Genomic DNA, 21138 nt, shown 5'->3' with positions numbered 1-21138 from the left:
TACATGTAAAAGAAAATAATTTGTTCTGCAGCCCTACATTTCCCTTCCTCCACCTCACCTTATATGCAGAGTCTGCCAGCCCTCTCCCTCACCCAGCCGCACGCTTCCAAACCTGTCTGGCTCTTACGTCGGGTTGAGAACCATTGCTCTAGGAGAAGCGATCCTTGTTAAAGAGCCCCGAACCTGCTACCAAAGGTTAAACCGGAGGCGGAAGGGTTAAACAATTCTCATTTTAGCTCTTGAGCCTGACTAACATCGGCTGTTCCCTGCAGAGACGGTACAGAGGGTTTTACTTTATCGAGCGGGGAGGGACGGGGGAGAGGTGGGGCCGCCCAGGTAGAGAGAGAGAGACCAGCATCAAGACGCATTTACCGTGGCCTGGGACGCCAGTTCCCACCGGAGGCCCAAAAGTTTTCTGTTTGGTGAAGGCGGCCGGGGACGGGAGAGATATGCGGAGCTGGAGGTGCGGGGCGGCTACTGCTGCTGCTGTGCGGACTCTTCCAGGCCTGGCAGCGGATAGGTAAGCGCAGAACCGGGCGCAAGTCCTCGCGGGCCACCTCTGGGGGAGAGGGTTTGCGGAGTGGGCCTCGAGACTTGGGCGGGGGAGGGGGGGCTTGTTTTGTGCTCTCTTTCTCAGGCGGGTAAATGCACCTTTGTGCTCTTCAGGTTGGGGAGGGGGAAGGACTGAGGGCGAGTTGGGTGGAAGGAGGGAACTGAAGACAAGACTTTTTTCCGGCTTGTCTGTTCGCCTGGGAAAAGGCTTCCAGGAGCGCACAGTTTCGGCTTAATCCCGCGCCATGTGCGTGTAAAGGGTGGGAGGGAGGGGAATGTCCTGTCCTGTCCCCAGGCGGCGGGGGGGGGGGAGGTTTAAAAATATGCGGTGGCGGCGGGGGAGGTTTAAAATATGTAGCGCCACTGAACGATGCAGCTCGGGCGACTTCGTTGTGTGAAATGAAGTCCGTTGTACGAATCAAGACAAGAAGTTCGTTGTGCGCAGCGTTCGCTGTGCGAGGCGTCCGTTATGCGAGGCACCACTGTATATAGATTTGAGAATGAGTAACCCCATTTTCATCCGTAATAGCCACAATCTTTCCTTTACTTTTTTTTTTGCTTTTAAATAATTAGCTAGTAATCTTCCCGCTTTATTCGAGTTTCCATAATACAAAGCCTGTTGAGTAAATAATTTCTTCCTAACCCATTTAGAAGAGATCTCATTATATTTATATTGAGCTTTTAAGAGGGACTGGAATGTATCATGCTCCCATTTTACCGTCACTTTTGCTTCTAATTCTTTAATCTTTTCCTCTAGATGAAAGAAATCCTTTTTTGATTGAGTATTAACATGAGCCGAATATGAAATTATATTCCCTCTCATGGTAGCTTTAAAAGCATCCCATAAAGTTTCCAATGAGATCTCTTCTGAAGAGTTTAATTTGAAATATTCCTCCATTTTTATATTAAATTCTTCAATAAATTTTGTGTCCTCTAGCAGTGTAATATTGAACCTCCAAACAGGTCTCTTTCCATCTTGTTCCTCCAATTCAAATTCTATCCATACACCACCATGATCTGATAGAATAATTGGATCTATGGTAGCTGTTCTGACCTGTTGTACAAGATTATCTGAAACAAAAATATAATCAATCCTAGAAAATGATTTATGAACATGTGAACAAAAAGAAAATTCCTGAGCATTAAAGTGTAAAATTCTTTGGCTATTATAACATCGCATCGCCAAAGCCTAAAGAGATGACAGCCTTTGTGACAAGAGTGTTGCTGCTGGGGAAAAAAGCTATATTGTTGTCCCAGGACCCGCCCTCTTATAGTCAATGGAGATCCTTGATGATTGTACATGCCTCTTTGGAGAGAAGACAGGTTGGCAATCTGGACCGTGGTCCGGGCCGCTTCTGTCAGACTTGGGAACATTTTTGGATGGACCTTACTCCCCATTCTTGAAGTAGATTATTAAATCTGTGAAGATGATCACTTGCTTCCTGAGATGATACTGGACTTTATTTCTATACATGTGGGGGGGGAGGGGGGTTGGGGGGAATGGTTTGTGCACATGTCGGAGATTTTGATGAACATTTCTGTATATTTTCTTGCACTTTGTTGGAAATTTAATAAAAAATATTTAAACATAAAGTGTAAAATTCTCCAGATGTCTTTTAGCCCACAAACTTGAATCAAATTATCCAATTCTAATGATTTTATCATTCTACTAGGCTTTTTATCCAATAAAGGGTCCACAAAAGCATTAAAATCTCCTGCCACTACTAAATTAGTTGTAGCCAGAGGTAGAAGAATATGTTGGAGTGTTTTGAAAAATTCAATTTGATTCGAATTAGGACCATAAATATTAAAAAGCGTCAAAATATCCTTACCTAAGCTCATTTTCACATGTACCCATCTATCCATAGGATCAGCTGAAATCAAGTTAAATGATGCATTACATTTTTTATTTACTAATATGGCAACCCCCCTTCTTCCCTACCACAGGAGCATAAAAACATTCTTTTACCCAACCTCCTTCCAACTTTTTAGATTCTGTATTGGATAAATGGGTCTCTTGAATATAATAAATATCTGCATTTTGTTTTTTGAGAAAATTAAGTGTTTTTTCTTTTTATGGGGTGATTAAGGCCATTGACATTTAATGTAAATATTTTCATATGCATATTAAATTTATAATTAGTAGTTCTCTATTCATATTACAATTTATATAATAACCAATGCACATCCAGGGACCTCCTCACCCTACACCCCTCCCTCTACCCTCCCTCCAACCCGTTAAATAATATGAATACTTGAAAGCGCTTATCAAGACTAGCAACTAAAAAACTCCCTCAGACACATATAATCATATTAGAAGATTGTAGATTTTCATCATTTACCATACATCATTTTCATCATGTATCATATATAAATTTATATTAATTAAAATAACTTAATAGTATTATTAAATAGATTAAATTGAAAAGTATCTTAATCTATTACATTCTTATATCTGAACAGACAAATTAGAAAATAAAATCATCCTTTAAAAGAATTATAAAATTGTTAGCTTTAAATATTAATTCATTAATTAATTCAACAGTTTTCAAATTAATTATAATAAACAATTATAATCCAAGTTAAAAATACTCCATATTACATGACCTAATATCATGTCGTATTAAAGCAAGAATCTCAATTCCTAGCTTTAAATGAATGTCTGAGATATTCAATTTCCCCATATTAATTTTAAGAAGCATTACCCTTATACCTATCATCAAACTACATTATATAATTTTACAGGACTTCTAAGAATAAGAATATTAAATAGTAATTAGTTCCAAGTCTATAATATTAATAAATTAACTAAGTTAACTTTTTTAATTACCATATACATTTATTATGCATCCCACTTCGTACAACATTACATTTTACTATTTTATATTTCATTGAATGTTATTTTATGTTTGCTATTAATTAAAAAATTCAGATTCTTCTCAGAAACAGAAATTAATTAAGAAATGTTAATTTATTCAGATAATATTACTAAGGATTGAGGAACCTTAAACAGTGCAATCCACTTTTCTTCAACTATTTATTATGAATGGAACATCCTTTCTTTATATGTAAACTCAATAAAGATGAATGATAGATAATATAACATATGTCCTTAATTCTCTTTATTACAATATATTAATTGATGTTATTGTCTAACAGCCATATTTAAAATATATTAGTAGTACTTATTAATGTTGTTAAAGCCACTGCATTTCTTAATATTTCAGTAACTCACCATTTTCTATTTTGTAACTCATTGAATTCCCCAAATTCATTCATACTATGCTATCTATTATACCATTCTCGGAACATTTAAAAACAAAAAGGAAAATGATTTAAAACGTATTGCCATTTAAGAATGTTTATTCTCGATGAGTGTGCTTCGGATCTTATTTTCCATATCCTCTATTAGTCTTCCAATATTGGTCATCTGTCCAGTGAGGCCGCCTCCAAAGTACATGGTACTCAAACCAGTCTTGTTGGTCTACAACCGGAGTCACTACTGTGGACATTAGCTTGTAATACAGTGCAATCACTTGATATTTGCTGGACCTCCACAACATGAAACAATCCCAGCGGTCTTTAATTTCTTTTTGAACCATCTCCAGTTTTCCTGATTATATAACCCCCGCAAATCCCAAGGGTATACAGAAGAATCTTCTTTCAAAGTACAGGTCTCGGTACTTATCAAAAGCATCACTGGTCACAACTTCCAGTTTCCGTAGACAGGCAGATGGCATAGCTCCATCCACAAACTATGTTACACTATAGATAATCTTTTTCTTCCTCTTTATCTCTGTCAATCCTCAGTAACTGGTCAATAGAGAGCAGAAGATCCTCGCACTGGGTAGAAATCAAATCAATGAGGTCTCTCAATACTTCATATTTTGCTGGGGAGGCAAATGCCTCATTAAATCTAATCTAGAACCAGTAATTTATGTAGTTGTGTAACCAACCCACTCAGCTAGATCGTGTAAACCAACAATAACTAGGTTGATATATCAATATTCTAAGAGACTTAATCGAAATACCTCAGCCCCACCACTCCACCGCAATAATAATTTCTAAAGCGGGAGATTTACGTGGTGCTTCATCATTGGTAAATCGTCTCAAATCACCGTGATTGTATTCATTTAAATATTTTTTATTTTAATTTTTCATTTTAATTTTTTACTTATCAATAAATAGGAAGTTATAAAAGTGTATAAGATTGTATACTTAACATCTACACACAGCTAAACCTGGGAGTCCGACCCGACATGTTTCGCACTACATGTGCTGTCTCAAGGGTCTCCCGAGGTCGCCGCAGTCATCCGACTTGCAAGTATGAAGTCTGTGAAAGAGACTCTAAATCTCTAAATCTAAGACACAAGACAATCCAACTGCCAGTCACCCAAGACTCCGGCACTCGCTGCAGCGCTACGGAGGTGTGGCCTGGGCTGGCACTCGCTGGCTCTCAATGTCTCAACTCATCTCCTTCTCCAGGCCTGGCGCTTCCACCAACTCGGCGCCCAGGATTGGATCATCGGAACCTCTGCAGCAGTGACTCTATCCCTCCCACTGTAGAAACACTCAAAAGCCAGCAGACAAGGCAAAACCAAATGATGCATACCTGACTTAGTTCATTCAAAACTATAGTAATTTGTCTGACATATGTATGCATCTCACTTTAATTGTACAATGTATTTCTTGTGAACAACTCCAATAAACAGATGATATAAATAAGAAAATACAAATTCCGTCAGAATAGTGTGTGGTAAAAGTTCAAGTTTCAAGTTTATTAGGTTTTTATATTCCGCCTATCAAAGTTATCTAAGCGGATTTTACAATCAGGTACTCAAGCATTTTCCCTATCTGTCCCTACACTGTTCTCCTTTGCATAGAGTCAAAGTGACGTTGTTACCAGAAATATAAAATGAGGCGGGACAAAGGAAACTGTCCAATCAAATAGCCACCCATGAAAGTTCCATATTTCATTCTGAAATTTAGCTGTTAAACTGTAAAATATTTAACCCTTTAATATCGAAATAACACTGTTAAAAGTTATACCGTCTCCATTTATTGATCTTAAAATAAGACCTAGCGACTTCAAAAACTGGCACTCCTTTAACATTAATCCAACATCAATAAAATCATTCTAGTGAAACATACCATCTGATCCATCACAAATTTACGTTTAATTTGAATAAGTATTCTCATTCCATTAGCATTGCTTGTTGTGAGATAAATTATTTTAATTTCATTGGGTCATCAAAATGTAAAGATTTATTTTGATATGTTACCCGCATAACAGCAGGGAAAAAAGACCATATTGAGCCCCTAGGTATTTTAACTGAGGTCTTAACTGGAGAAATTGTTTCCTGGTATCTGCAGTTCTTTTTGCGAAATCCGGTACCATTAAGATTTTTGCATCCTTGTAATTCAAATTTTTGTTTTGTTTAGCGAATTGAAGAATCTCAAATGCTTGTTGATACCGCAATACACAGAATATTAAAGGTCTAAGACCAGTAAAGACATTATTTCTTTTTATAGGAATTCTGTGTGCCCTTTCCACTTCGAATGGAAATTTAGATGACAGTGGTATCAGTTTTGGATTAAGCATTTCTATAAAGGCTACAGCATTTTTACCTTCTGAGTTTTCCGGTAGCCCTAAAAGTCTTATATTTCGCCTTCTTGCACGATTCTCTAGATTTTCAATTTGTGCTGAGAAGTCCTGTTGTATTTTCTGACTTTTCTGACATGTTATAACTGCTGCCTCTGCTTTTTCTAATCTGCTTTATACGTTATTCATCCTAATAGTAATGCTATCCATTTTATGAGATAAACTTGTTACCTCTTCAATCACAGTAGCAAGTTTTTTTGCGTTGCCCTGTAATAGTTGTCGGATACTCTTTAATTCCTCCCTTATATTGATTTTATCAGGTGAATCTTCAGGCAACCGTATCCTGGACGGTGCAGTTTGATCTTGCCTACTTCTTTTTGGTTTTCCACCTGAAAACGCTGTTTCAATATTAATTTGTTTAGAGGCAGCCATATTTAGTAAAGAAGTTTTGTCTCCTTTTTAAAAATTTTTTAGCCACGATCGAAAATCAATAAAAAGTATCCTGGGTAGACGGAGGTACTTAATTACACATCCATTAACCAGCGCTTCCAAGCTACGCCCCCATGTCCTCTTTTTTTTTTCATTAAGAAATCTGGTAACCCTACTTACATTGGCTCTGTTTCAGCCTCTGATTTCTCTGCTGGAAGGTAGCTTAACTTAGGGTTACCAGACGTCCGGACGGCTTTTCAAAACCCAGCATTTTGTCCGGGTTTTGAAAAGCTTCCAGCTCAGGACCACGGAGGTCGGGAGGGCGTCTGCACATGCGTGGATGCAACGTGGTAATGTCATGTGCTTGTGTGTATGCGTGTGATGTCATCGTGTCACACCTGCGTGTGCGCAAATGCCTTCCCAACGCAGCTCTGAGCAAGAGAACAGGTTGAGAGGCGGGACTGGGGGGGCGGAATGGGGCATGACTTGGGCAGAGCAGTGTGGGGATGAATGGAACTAGGCAGGCCTGGGGGCGGAGCCATGGGTCCGGATTTTACAATAGTAAAACCTGGTAACCTTAGCTTAACTGCCACATCAGTAAGGGAGTGTTTCTATGGATATCTGCTACTGTGCTACTCATTCCTTCACAGTAACCAAATTTGGACGGCCTAAATCAAATCCAGGGGTATATGGATAGTGGCGGGGCAGAATATGAACAGAGCTATAGTAGTTCCGGAATGCATCTGGATAGTGACAATATTCAGTCTGTTATCTGGATAACATAAAACTGAAAGACATTTTAATTTATCCTGATAAGTTATTCAGATAACAGCTGAATAAGTTCTGGTGCTGATCACCTTATGTGGACATTAAGTGCCAGTCACTATCCGGCTTAATTGGCGTGGTAATTGACCATACCAGTTTTCAGCCAATTAATTAAATGACCAATTAAGAGTTCCATATGGAACTCTTAGGATGCCTAGAGATACCTAAGCAAGGCACTTAGTGATGCCTAACGATGCCGTTCTGAAAGTAGGCACTGTTGGGGGTGGAGAATAGGTGTTTTAAACTTAGGCATTGCTAGGGGTGTGGGACAGATGCTAGTAAATCTGACCATGTAAAATCGGGCCAAATGTACCGACGCCTACCTCTACGGTACCTAGTGATGCTTAGATGCCACTAGATGTGATTTTATAAGCGGTGCCTAGCAGTTGATTGATAACTGTGCAGAGCAGAGCATTTAGGTGCAGTTTATAGAATCTTCCCCTTAGTGCATACAGATTTGAAAATTACCGCAAGATGCCCGAGTGTGTCCTACAATATGCCATTTTCAGTTCCAGTAAGCCTGCCGTTGCTGCCTTTGCCCCGCGGCTCTGAGCCTGCCTGCCTGCTGGGAGAACTTTGCTTCGGCAGCTGCCTGCCTCGTTTCCAGCCCAGCTGCCGCACCCGATGTATTTTTTACTGCTGGGCCGGGCGTGTGAGCTTGCTCTGCCCCCCAGCCCCTGCCAGGAGAACTTAACTTCGGCTGCTCAACGGTGCGCAGCCGTTCAGCACGCCGGCTAAGGCACACGGCAAAGACGCCTTTGCGAAGTGGCTGAGCGGAGCAAAAAATCGCCTCCTATCCAGCTTCCAGAACCGATCCTTCAAGGCTTCCCAGCAAACGAGGGAACCTCCTGCAAACAACAAACTTCAACTACTTCAACCTAGACCAGGATATTCCACCAGCAACCCGGACCGACTCAACAGCTAAGTATTTGCATGACTCTATCCTCTTGCATGTCTTACCAACAGCTCGGACCGACTCAACTACTAAGTACCTGCAAGACTCTATCCTCCTGCATGCCTTACCAACTGTATGCTGCAAGCCAACCTGGACACCACATACTCTGTCTCATCTGACCAACCCAACACTCACCAGTATTATCCTCTACCAAGTCAATCCTAGCTCCTGTATACCTGATTTTCTATCTCCTGGCTATTCCATAACCTAGCCAGTCCCATCTTCCCCCAATTCTCTCTCAACCTGCCTCCCTCAACTCCCTAAACCTTCCCACCTCACACCCCGCTCTCTCACCAATTCAATAAGGAGCACCATGTCCAACTTCACAAGAAAATTTCTAGCCCTCCTCCTCCTCTATCTTCTTAGCTCAATGAAATGGATCCCCAGAGCCTTAGCATTCGAACCCATCCCTACCTACCCCACCTGGAACAGAATCACCAAACCAGGCAAACCACTTCTACCCTCCCGTACCCTCCATGACTACAAGGAATCAGGCCCCTTCCCAATCTCCGTGGTCAATACCTCCCGACACTTCCCTAGACCATCACACAAAAGAAACCGACTCCTAAAAAGTCTACCAATCACACAGCCCATAACTCCCCCAGAGCACCACACAATTACTGGTACCTATCTGAACATTCGCTCGGCTAGAAACAAAGCCCAACTGATTAAAGATTGGCTAGAAGAAACCCACCTCGACATACTTCTCTTAACTGAAACATGGCTAATTTCCGATCAAGACACCATCATTGGAGATCTACTCCCTATAAACTACAAAATCATCCCGCTATCAAGACATACCAGGAGAGGAGGCGGCCTAGCTATAATCCTCCGAGATCACTTCCAATTCCAAACTCTAGACTCCAAAATGACCAATGACCTGGAAATCCTCTCCTGCAAACTATCCAAAGCAGACTGTAAAGATAGCCTGACCATTACAGTATTCTACACCCCCCCTAACAAATGGAACCAAGCTAAAGAAGATCTTTATGAATTCCTCCTCGCAAACTCCACTGCTGGCACCCACACCCTTCTCGCCGGTGATATAAATCTACACCTGGAGCAGGCAGAGAATTCCAAAGTTTCTGATCTCTTCTCCTTCCTAACATCCCTAGGATTCTCTAAACTACCCCCAACCAAAACACATACTAAAGGACATCACTTAGACCTGATCTCATTCCTTCCCAACACCCCCGCTTCCCCCAGCATAAGCTTTAAAGACGAAACCTGGACCACCACCCCTTGGTCAGATCACCTCCGATGCAACTTTAACTTACACTGGCTCAAAAAACAAAACCAAAGGCCACCAAGAACTACCTATAAAGAAAAAACAATATGGACTAGAGGTCAACTAAACCCTGAAGAATTCTGGTTCCATTACAACCCAACACCCATCACAGACCCAAACCCCAACTTCATCCCAAGTTGGAATAACTTCAGCATCCAGGTTCTAAACGACTTGGCTCCACTGAAACCCTGCAAGAAAAAACACCGCTCATCTGCCAACTGGTTTGACGCCAACCTTCTAGCTCTGAAACAAGAAGTGCGCAAACTAGAAAGAATTTGGTGCAAATCCGGCACAGACACTGACAGATACTCCTGGCGCATAAAAGTTATTGAATACAAAAGAATGATCAAAGAGAAACGCTCCAAATATTACGCCCAATCAATCAATACCCCATCCCTGAACAGCAACAAACCTAGCCAACTACTTCACCAAAAAAATTCATAACTTAAAAACCTCTCTTGCAACAACAAACACCAGCCCACCATCCCACCTACCTACCACAAACAATGAAGGTTCAACCGCCGACATGACTTGGAATCGCTTTGAAAACCCAGATTGGAACCTATTTCTCGAGCTATACTCTAAATATTCCAAATCCAACTGCCTACTAGATAACTGCCCACCCTCCATCATGAAAATAGCTCCCCCCCCCCTTCAAAGTGGAGCTCTTCAACTGGGTCACTCTCTGCCTGTCCACCGGCTACTTCCCGCTGGAACTCGGCCACATCCTCATATCTCCAACTATCAAAAACCCCAAAGAACCACTCTCCACAGCCACCAACTACAGACCCATTGCCAACATACCCTTCTTCCTCAAAATCATTGAAGGCCTTGTCAACCGGGACCTCATGTCATACCTCGAGAAATTCGACATCCTTCATAACTCCCAGTTTGGATTCCGCACTAACTACAGCACGGAAACCGTCCTAGCGTCACTAACCGACTACCTCCTCCAGGGAAACAGCGCTCTGCTACTCCAGTTTGACCTCAGTAGTGCCTTTGACCTGGTAGACCATGACATTCTGCTTAGTTGCCTCGATTCTATAGGCATTTCGGGACAGGTACTAACTTGGCTCACAGGCTTCCTAAAAAACCGCACCTACCAAGTCCACAATGAGGGAACCTACTACCATACCTGGTCCAACCCCTGTGGAGTTCCACAAGGCTCCCCCCTATCACCTTCCCTATTCAATATCTACATGGCATCACTGGGACACATGTTATCTGCCTGAAAGCTGAAATCCTACATTTATGCAGATGACATTACAATTGTCTTCCCCATCTCCTCACTGTCACAAGAAACAGAACAGCACATCTCTTCAGTACTCACCATGGTCGAACACTGGACCACCCAGTTCAAACTAAAACTAAATCCAGAAAAGACTAAACTCTTCCTTGCAAGTCCCAACCACAAATTAACGACCACCACCCTACAACTTAACGGTCTAACTTACCCTATCAATCCCACCATCAAAATCCTTGGAGTCATCCTAGACTGCTGCCTGACCTTCGAAGACCACACCAATGCTCAGGTCAAAAAATGCTTTTACACCCTCTGGAAACTCCGTACCATCAAACATTACTTTGACTTCCCCTCCTTCAGACTGCTGGTCCAATCCCTAATCTTAAGCACCCTAGATTACTGTAATATCATATATTTGGGCTCCTACAAGAAAACCATCAAACGTCTGAGACTCATTCAAAACACCGCCGTCCGCCTAATCTATGGCCTCAAAAAGTCAGATCATATCAGCCCTTACTACAGAAAACTTTACTGGTTGCCAATAGAAGCGAGAGTCATCTTCAAATGCGCCTGCCTCTGCTTCAAAACCTTAACTGGTTTGTCCCCGATATATCTGTCTCACCACTTTGCGTTCCCAGGCATCAATCGAACGCGCAATGCCTATCTGTTTACTTACCCGTCCCCAAAGGGATGCACCTACAAAAGATTCCTTAATAGAACTCTCTCATTCCAAGCTGGCAGATGGACAGATTGCCTGACCACCCTCATCTCATCTGCCCCATCTTACTCATCCTTCAGGAAATCTCTCAAATCTTACCTCTATGATAAATTTCTTGAACCCCTCCCCTCCAAATAACCAAACTCTACCACCTCTCCTTCCCCCGATCTCTCCTTTCCTCTCCCTCAATCCAATACTTCCATCCTTCCTACTTACCCCTCCCCCTCGGCACCCTCCCATAACTGATTCTGGTTGCATTCTTCTCGTCATTAACCACTCTGTATCCTCGCTATATATGTAACTATCTTTGCATATCTTAACCGCATTATACAGTCTCTTGCATCATATCTTGCTCTATAAGTCTCTCATACTGTATTTTCACTGTATAAATATCTCCGCTGTATATGTACAGTCTCTTGCATTGTAAATCTGCATTGTATCTTTGGTATATAAACACCTATGCTGAATATGTACAGTCCCCTGCATTGTAAACTGCTCTCAACTACATAGTACATTCCCTTGCATTGTATCTTCGCTGTGTATGTATAGTCTCTTGCATTGTCTCTTCGCTGTGTATGTATAGTCTCTTGCATTGTCTCTGAACTGTTTGTGGTATTGCGGTATACAAAAATAAAGCTATTATTATTATTATTTACCGCAGCTTAATAAAATGGCCCCTAAATTACCTTTGCACACAGAAAACCTTTGAATAAAGGCAAATAAAGTTGATTTACACATGTTGAAATATTTTTACACACTTAAATCAAAATTTACATGCATTATTTCCAGAAACAAGTGGAAAATATCTGAAAATCAGTAAAAATCACAATGACTCAAAAATGTTTCTATCTGCACATCCCTAGTTACAGACTATGGTATTTTTCAGGGACATCTGGGAATTTCTTGAACTGGCTTTGCTTTTAAAAATCAAAATATGAAATGTGGTATGAAATCTTGGTGGGCAGAGGTGGTGAGTCTCAGCTTTCTGCACATGCCCCCATGTAATTAGCATTTGCCATGACACAATCAAAGCCCTATTCAGAGGTCTATTTGTCCTTGTACAAGACCTTTTTCTGCTTTCCCTTAAACAGCTACATGCATTGTAGGACTTTCTGATTAGAACCCAACAATTAAACAACCTCACTGTTATTAAAAGAAAAAAAGAAAACCATAGGCCTTATCTTTCTTTGTTCCCTTGGGGGATTATTTTCTGTGTAACCCGAGGAAGGTTTTGTAATAAGCAAGGATAGGTTTTAAGTGTTCCAAGCTGTGAAAGAGCTGATCAATTGGATTTTTAAAGAGTTTTACTGTAGTTGCAAGAAAAATATGGCACATTTCTTTGAAAGATATACTGTATAGCGGGTTGTTACCCAGACTGAGAGTATGCTTAAAGGAAAATTGCAAACACTTTGGAAACTAAGCCATTAGCATTTGTTCTCTATGTCTATGTATTATGCTTACATTATTGTAAACTGAGTCGAGCTCCTTTTGGTTGAAGACTCGGCCTATAAAATTAAGTTTTAGTTTAGTTTTAGTTTAATTTAATTTAATGTGGTGTCTTATACAGGCAGTCTCCGAGTTAAGAATGGGTTCCATTTTTTAAACCGTTCTTAAGTTGAATTTGTATGTGACTTGGATCCTAGTATTCTTCCCACCTTCTTGAGGCCCCTCTTGCATCCCTTTCCATTCATCCCACTGTTCCCTCTCCACCACCACATCCAACATTACTCCCTTTCATCTCTTTCTTCCCCATTCATCTCTATATCACTCCTTTCCTACCACCATGTCCAATAATTCTCTCTCCCTCCCTATGCCCAACAATTCTCTTCTTTCTTCATCTCCCCATGTGCACCATCTCTCTTTCCTTCTCTCTTAGTCACCCAATTCACCCTTTCTAATCTCTCTCCCACCTCAGCATCTCTTTCCTACCGCAGCATCTCTTTCCCTCACTCCCTCCATTCTTCCATCCTACAGCTCATGTTCCCCTCCCTCCATCCATTCTTTGTCAAGTTCATGCCCTTCCCTTCTTCCTTCCATCATTTGTCTGAAGTTTGTGCTCCCTCCCTCCTGAGTCCCAACGCACACTTCTCCCTCCCATGTCCCAATGCGCCCCTTTCTCTCCCTCCCTCCCTTCCGTGCCCCAAGTACGTGCCTCCCTCTGGCGGGTGTTTATCTTCTGGCCTGCTTCCTCCTCCTTCCAGTCGCACAAAGCTGTCAGCAGTGGCTCCTACATGCATACTGCATCTGAGCCAGAAGTCTTCCCTCTGACTTCGGAGGAAGTTCCTCCCACGTCAGAGGGAAGGCTTCTGGCTCAGCCGCAGAACATGTGTATTATGTAGGAGCTGCTGTACACAGCTGTGTGCAGAGAAACGACTGCGGCTGGAAGGAGGAGGGAACTGGCCAGAAGGTAAACACCCGCTGGAGGGAGGCACATACTTGGGGCACAGAATGGAGGGAGAGGGGCGCATTGGGACTTGGGAAGAAGGGAGAGTGGTATGTTGGGACACCAAAGGTAAAGCAGTACGCCCGTTTATAAATACGACACGAACATATGTTTTGCCTGCCTAGATCCTTTTCCTGGGCAGTGACTCCTAATGTGGAACTCTGCATCACGTAGCTATAGTTCGGGTTTCTCTTTCCCACATACATCATATTATCAGGTTAAACAGTACAGGGTGCCCACAAAATCACTCCTTGATTTTAAATAGTTACAAAATCAAAATTTATTGGAATATGTTTATAAATAAGATGACGGCAAATACAAGTCCCAAAAAGCACGGTTAGTAAGAACTTATACAATCGCTTACACTTTCACCATTATAAGCTGCAATTGGTGCAGAAGTTACAACCTTCAGACAATGCAATGCGACAAAATGACCAGGTGTTCCTCAAGTGGTCCAGGATCACCAGACATTACTGTTTGTGACTTTTTCCTTTGGGGGTACGTTAAAGACAGAGTGTACTTACCTCCACTACCCGCAACTATGGATGATCTGCAGGAACGCATCACTGAAACTATAAACACGATCACGCCAGGTATGCTTTGGAAAGTCTGGTCTGAGCTCGATTATCACAAGTAACAGGTGTGCACATCAAGTGTATGTAATCAACAGATACCATATGAAACTTTATGCGTTGATGAAACTGTAGCCTCAAAGGTGAAAGAATATTCCAATAAATTTTGGATTTGTAACCAGTTAAAATCAAGGAGTGTTTTTGTGGGCACTCTGTATATAATCTTTAATTCTTCTTATCTGGAGAAATTTCTATTGGAACATGAGAAAATAGGTAATTAACATCAATAGGGTTTGGAAGAATATAAAAAGAATCTCAGTTTTGTAATTAGTTTTCTAACATGATGGTTGTTATGAATTTAATTTCTTATATAGACTCACGACTCTATCCATGATATGGACTTTAGAAATCTTTTGTTTCTTTTCTTATTGAAATGTAAATTCTTGGTTATCTTTCTTTGCTTATTTTGCATACTTATTATGTATATTAAAATACTGAAAGAATAAGAAAGAAAAAAAAAATATGGCACTTGTGAACTACTGCTTATAAATACTGAATACTAAGTACTGGTTCGATAGCCTACAGGCTTGTAAATGGAATAGAAGGGCATTTCAGTATGACATCTAAATCCGATTTTGAACATTTTGGGATAAATGTCCAAAATCCCAGTAGAGAAAATGGCCATTTTCAAACCAGAAAAAAGTCAAACTTGTTATTTTGAAAATGGCCATTTGCTAGATGTTTTTGAGCTTATTGTGCATGGTCTTCATCATAAGGCATATGGGGACAGACTTAAAGATCTCAATCTGTATGTTTTGGAGGAAAGGTGGAAGAGGGGAGATATGATAGAAACATTTAAATCCCTACGTGGCATAAATGCATAGGAGGTGAGTCTCTTTCATTTGAAAGGAAGCTCTGGAATGAGAGGGCATAGGATGAAGTTAAGAGGTGATAAACTCAGGAGTAATCTAAGGAAATACTTTTTTACAGAAAGGGTGGTAAATGCGTGGAACAGTATCCCGGAAGAAGTGGTGGAGACAGAGACTGTCTCTGAATTCAAAAGGGCCTGGGATAGGCACGTGGGATCTCTTGGAGAGAGAAAGAGATAATGGTTACTTTGGATGGGCAGACTGGATGGGACATTTGGCCTTTATCTGCCATCATGTTTCTATGTTTTTATCTTACTTAAGAACATAAGAGTTGCCACAATGGGACAGACCGAAGGTCCATCAAGCCCAATATCTTGTTTCCAACAGTGGCCAACCCAGGTCACAAAGCACAGTTACTTACCGTAACAGGTGTTATCCAGGGACAGCAGGCAGCTATTCTCAACATCTGAGTGATGTCATCCACGGAGCCTGGATGCAGACAGCTTCACAAGCAGACTTGCTTGTAGAACTTTAGAAAGTTTGCAACTGCCGCACTACGCATGCGTGAGTGCCTTCCCACCCAGTGCAGATAGCTAGCAGAGAAGCCAACCAGGGGAGGTGGGTGGGTTGTGAGTATAGCTGCCTGCTGTCCCTGGATAACAACAGACATAAAAGTGTTCCAAAAAGAAATAAAAACACTTCTATTCAAAAAATACTTCCCTTCACTCTAACCTCCATCTTATGAGCTCACGATCATTCCCTTGGTAATACCTCCCCTATAGTAACACCTACTCCAATCCTCAAACTAAACACCTCTACAGACTATATCACCAACATTATGTAACCAACATCATGTAACATCAACGCTATGTAACCACCTTCTATAACACTAATATGTTTGTTACTCTCCATCCTCTGTAACTTGAATCTGTTGTCATGTAACATCTTCTGTAATCTTGAATGTATTGTTATTCACTACTGTAACCTGTAATTTACTCTTCTCCTGTAATGCAATTCTACTGGTAATGCCCAGATATCTTCTATATTGTAATCCGCCTAGAACCTCAAGGCACAGGCGGAATAGAAATCTCTAATGTAATGTAATGTAATGTAATAACACCTGTTCCGGTAAGTAACTATGTTTTATCCCAGGATAAGCAGGCAGCCTATTCTCAACATGTGGGTGACCTCCAAGCTAACCAGAATGGGATGGTGGGAGTGTTGGCAATTTAGGAGAATAAATTTTGTAAAACTGCCTGGCCAAAATGGCCATCCCGTCTGGAAAAAGTATCCAGACAATAAAGAGAAGTGAATGTATGAACTGAGGACCAAGTGGCAGCTTTGCAGATTTCCTCAATGGGAGTAGATCTGAGAAAAGCCACTGATACCGCCATTGTTCTGACTTTATGGGCTGTGACTTGACTCTGTAGATGCAGTCCAGCCTGAGCATAGCAGAAAGAGATGCAAGCAGCTAACCAGTTGGAGATGGTGTGCTTGGAAATCAGATGTCCCAACTTGTTTGGATCGAAGGAGACAAAAAGTTGAGGAGCAGATCTATGTGGTTGAGTGCGTTGCAAATAGAAAGCCAAAGCACACTTACAGTCCAGAGTATGAAGAGCTGTTTCTCCAGAATGAGAATGAGGCTTTGGAAAAAAACACTGAAGTACAAAGGATTAATTGAGATGAAATTCTGAAACCATTTTAGGATTTAGGATAAGTACAGAGGAATACTGTGAAAGGTGGGTCTGCAATTAAAGTTTGTAGCTCGCTGACCCTGCGAGCAGACGTGAGAGCAATAAGAAAAACCACTTTCCAAGTGAGATATTTAAGATGAGCCGAATCCATTGGTTTAAAAGGAGGCTTCATCAATCAAGCAAGAACAACATTGAGATCCCAAACCACTGGAGGAGGTTTGAGAGGTGGTTTGACATTGAAAAGTCCTTTCATAAATCTGGAAACCACCGGATGAGTAGAAAGGGGTTTCCCTTCGATAGGCTGACGAAAAACAGAAATCGCACTGAGATGGACTCAAATGGATGTGGATTTGAGGCCTGATTGAGACAAATGGAACAGGTAATCCAAAACTGAACGCAAGGATGTAGATTGAGACTCCTTGTGATGAATGGTGCACCAAGCAGAAAATCTAGTCCATTTCTGATTGTAGCATTGTTTAATGGTAGGCTTCCTAGAAGCCTCTAAAATGTCCTGTACAGATTGAGAAAACTGTAGAGTGGCAGTTAAGTTGAGAGGTACCAAGTTGTCAGGTGTAGAGACTGCAGATTGGGAATGAAGTAAAGACCCCTGACTCTGTAAGCAGAGAGGGAAAAACTGGTAGAAGTACTGGCTCCCTGCTGCTGAGTTGAAGTAGAAGGGAGAACCACGGTTGCCTGGGCCACTGAGGAGCTATCAGAATCATGGTAGCATCTGCCTCGAGGCGGAGAGGAGAGTATATCCTGGAGTAGAACTGAGGCAGTTTGTTGTTGTGGGGAGATGCAAAGAGGTCTATCTGAGGAGTCCCCCACTGAGAAAAAATGTGATGGAGAGGCGAGGAATTGAGTGTCCATTGAGCATGGATAATGAGACACCAGTGCACTCATAAAGCTGCAGTTGCCAATTAAGCTTTATGAGGTTGCAGAAGACTCAATTTGTCCGCCAGACAGTTTTTCTCTCCTTGAATATAGACTGCTTTCAGGAAGGTGTTGTGATGGATTGCTCAGTTCCATACCTTTTGAGCTTCCTGACAAAGAGGGAAAGATCCTGTCCTCCCTACTTGTTGACATAGTACATAGCTACTTGGTTGTCTGTCCGAATGAGGACTACCTGTTTGTGAAGATGATGCTGAAAAGCTTTGAAATCATTGAAGATCACTCTGAGTTCCAACAGATTGTTGTGACACTGACAATTCGTGCTGGACCAATGGCCTTGAGTATGGAGACCGTTGAGATGAGCCCCCCAATGCGTAGGTCGAGGAATCTGTTGTGAGGACATTCTGATGAAGGTACGTTCGAAACAGTAAACCTCTGGAGAGATGGGAAGAGAGCATCCACAAGTGGAGAGACTGTCTCAACGAAGGAGTTATTGTAAAATATTGAGAGAGTAGGTCGCAAGCCTGCGCCCAATGAGACGCCAGGGTCCACTGAGGAATTCTGAGGTGAAGTCTGGCAAAAGGAGTCACGTGAACTGTAGAGGCCATGTTACCTAGGAGAACCATCATGTGTCTTGCTGAGATTGTAGCCAAGGAAGACACTTAGGCCCTGATTCTCCAAAGTGCGTCCCGATTTTAGGCCGCTGTAGGCATCCTACAGCTGTCTAATCAGCCAATCGGGATGCACATTTTTTTAAAAAATGCTCCCCAGGCACTACCGACCGCCCCCCCGACACTACCGACCGCCCCCCCGACACTACCGACACATTACATTAATTACATTAGTGATTTCTATTCCGCCATTACCTTGCAGTTCAAGGCGGATTACATTCAAACTAAAAACAAGAATTACATTCAAATTAAAAGGAATAGAATGAGCGATGACATAGAATTTTTTAAGGTAATAAACATTGGATAGAGTTACCAAAGGGAAGTGGAGGTCTTTAGGAGATAAGAATAGGGTGAAATTATGGGTTTTAGATAACGTTTGATAGATAAAAGAGTATTAGAGAGATCTAAGGGTACATAGAGTGTTAGATATTTGGTTGGGATTGGTTGTGCTGGATAGGTTTTATGTATTTTTTGAAGAGTATGGTTTTAATATCTCTCCTGAAGGCTTTGTAGTCTGAAGTCGAAGATAACAGAGTAGTGATTTGTCTGTCCAGTTTAGCTGCTTTGGAGGCTATTAGGTTGTCATAAAGTTTGACATCTTTGGATGATGGGTGAGAGAAAAGTGAGTGGGATCTTCTGTGTCTGATTGAGGAGGATTGATTTAGTCGGCTATTCCAGTAGGTTGGGCCCTCTCCATTGAGAGCCTTGTAAAGTAAGCAGTAGAATTTGAAGTGTATTCTTGCTTCTATTGGAAGCCAGTGCGAGTCATGGTATGCCTCTGTGATATGGTCATATTTTTTTAGGAAATATACAAGTCTCAGGGCTGTATTCTGTATTGTTTGCAATTGCTTCATCATGGTCGCGGGACAAAGTTGGTATAGTATGTTGCAGTAGTCTATCATCCCAATTGTACTAATAGTAGGAATTGCTTCTTTTTGAAGAATGTTTGGATTTTTCTTAAATTTCTCATGGTCATGAACGATGCCTTTATTATTTTGTTAATTTGGGGTTGCATGGTGCAGCCTCTGTCAATTGTGATTCCAAGCAATTTTAGTGTAGGTTGTATTGGGTATGAGATCGAGTTTATTACAAGATTAGTTAATGTTGGAGTTTTATTGTTTTCTAGTAGGATGAAATTTGTTTTGTCAGGGTTAAGTTTTAATTTGTGCTCTGTCCAGTGGCGTACCTAGGGTATGTGGCACCCGGGGCCCATCATTTTTTGACACCCCCCCCCCCTCATGTAAAATTTTTTTTTTTTTTTTTTTTTGCAATAACCATGAAATGGAATAAATGGTCAGAATAGAAACAGGCAGTGAAAATTTTCTTTTTTTTTTTTTTTTTTTTTCCAAAGTATTTTTATTGAGAATGGCAAAAGGTCCAGACAAGCAACCATGGTCTGTACAGAAACTTATACATTATCAAAAAGAACACAGAATGAGAGTAACAGCAACAACAAGCATGAACAAGCCTCTCCCAAGAGAAAATTGCCAATGAGAGGCATAGCAATACACAACAAAAGGCCAAAACTTGGGGCAAGCAAACAAATCCCACCCCAGAACCCACAAGAATAATAAGCCGGACTAGACCCTCAGCCATATTTTATAATGAAAAAAACCCCCACAAGCAACAACACCCAGACCGCTCACCAGACACACCAATCTGCACAACAAGCACCCAAGAAACACCCAGCCACCACCCAGACAAAACTACCAGACACACCTACCCCACCAAGCCCAGACCCAACCCCCCCTCCCCAGAGAGTGCAAGCGCAAAGTGGACCGTGAAAAGGGCAGCTGCAGAAGTGGAAAGCCCCAGATAAGTAGGTTAGCTAAAGAAAGCCCACAGATAGAAGAAATCAGGATAACAGAAGTTCCAACAAATGCTCCCACAGAAAATTTTCTTTTATTGAACCTCATTTATGTAACCATTATTCCAAACATAACATAACATAAATTATGTCTGAATTGTCATGACATCAGAAGTACATATGGAGTAGTTGCAGGTGATGCTTGGGACAGTTCTGATTATGTTAGTTTGGTTTTATGTGTTTTTTTAATATAAGGGTTTTTATTTCTTTTTTTAAGGTTTTGTAGTTTGTGGTCGAGGTCAATAGGTTGTAGAGTTGGGGGTCAAGTGTTGCAGCTCGAATGGCTAGGAGGTTGTCGAACAGTTTTTTTCTTTTGACGTTTTTGGTTGGAGGGTGTGTGAATGGTGCGTGAGTTCTCCTATGTCTGTTTGAAGTGGATTGAATTATTTAGCTGAAGAAATTAGTTACCCCCCCCCATTCCACACACATTAATTCTCTTCCATTTTTGTTCCCATTATAAAAAAACACTGATAAGTTCCCAGGAAAAAAATACATTAAAATAAGAAGTGAAAACAAAGG

General features: G+C 41.4%; 1 protein-coding gene and 1 pseudogene across 5 annotated transcripts in view; both read right to left on the bottom strand.

Moving 5' to 3' along the window:
• Positions 1-21138, bottom strand: part of PTPN5 (protein tyrosine phosphatase non-receptor type 5) — a 268730-nt gene that overhangs the window by 133191 nt on the left and 114401 nt on the right. The gene's annotated exons all lie outside the window — the stretch shown is intronic.
• LOC117352099 lies at positions 3905-4466 on the bottom strand (annotated as a pseudogene).

This window comes from Geotrypetes seraphini, chromosome 19 (assembly GCF_902459505.1).
Source record: "Geotrypetes seraphini chromosome 19, aGeoSer1.1, whole genome shotgun sequence".
NCBI classification, from domain to species: domain Eukaryota; kingdom Metazoa; phylum Chordata; class Amphibia; order Gymnophiona; family Dermophiidae; genus Geotrypetes; species Geotrypetes seraphini.
This window is presented reverse-complemented; position numbering and strand designations above follow the sequence as displayed.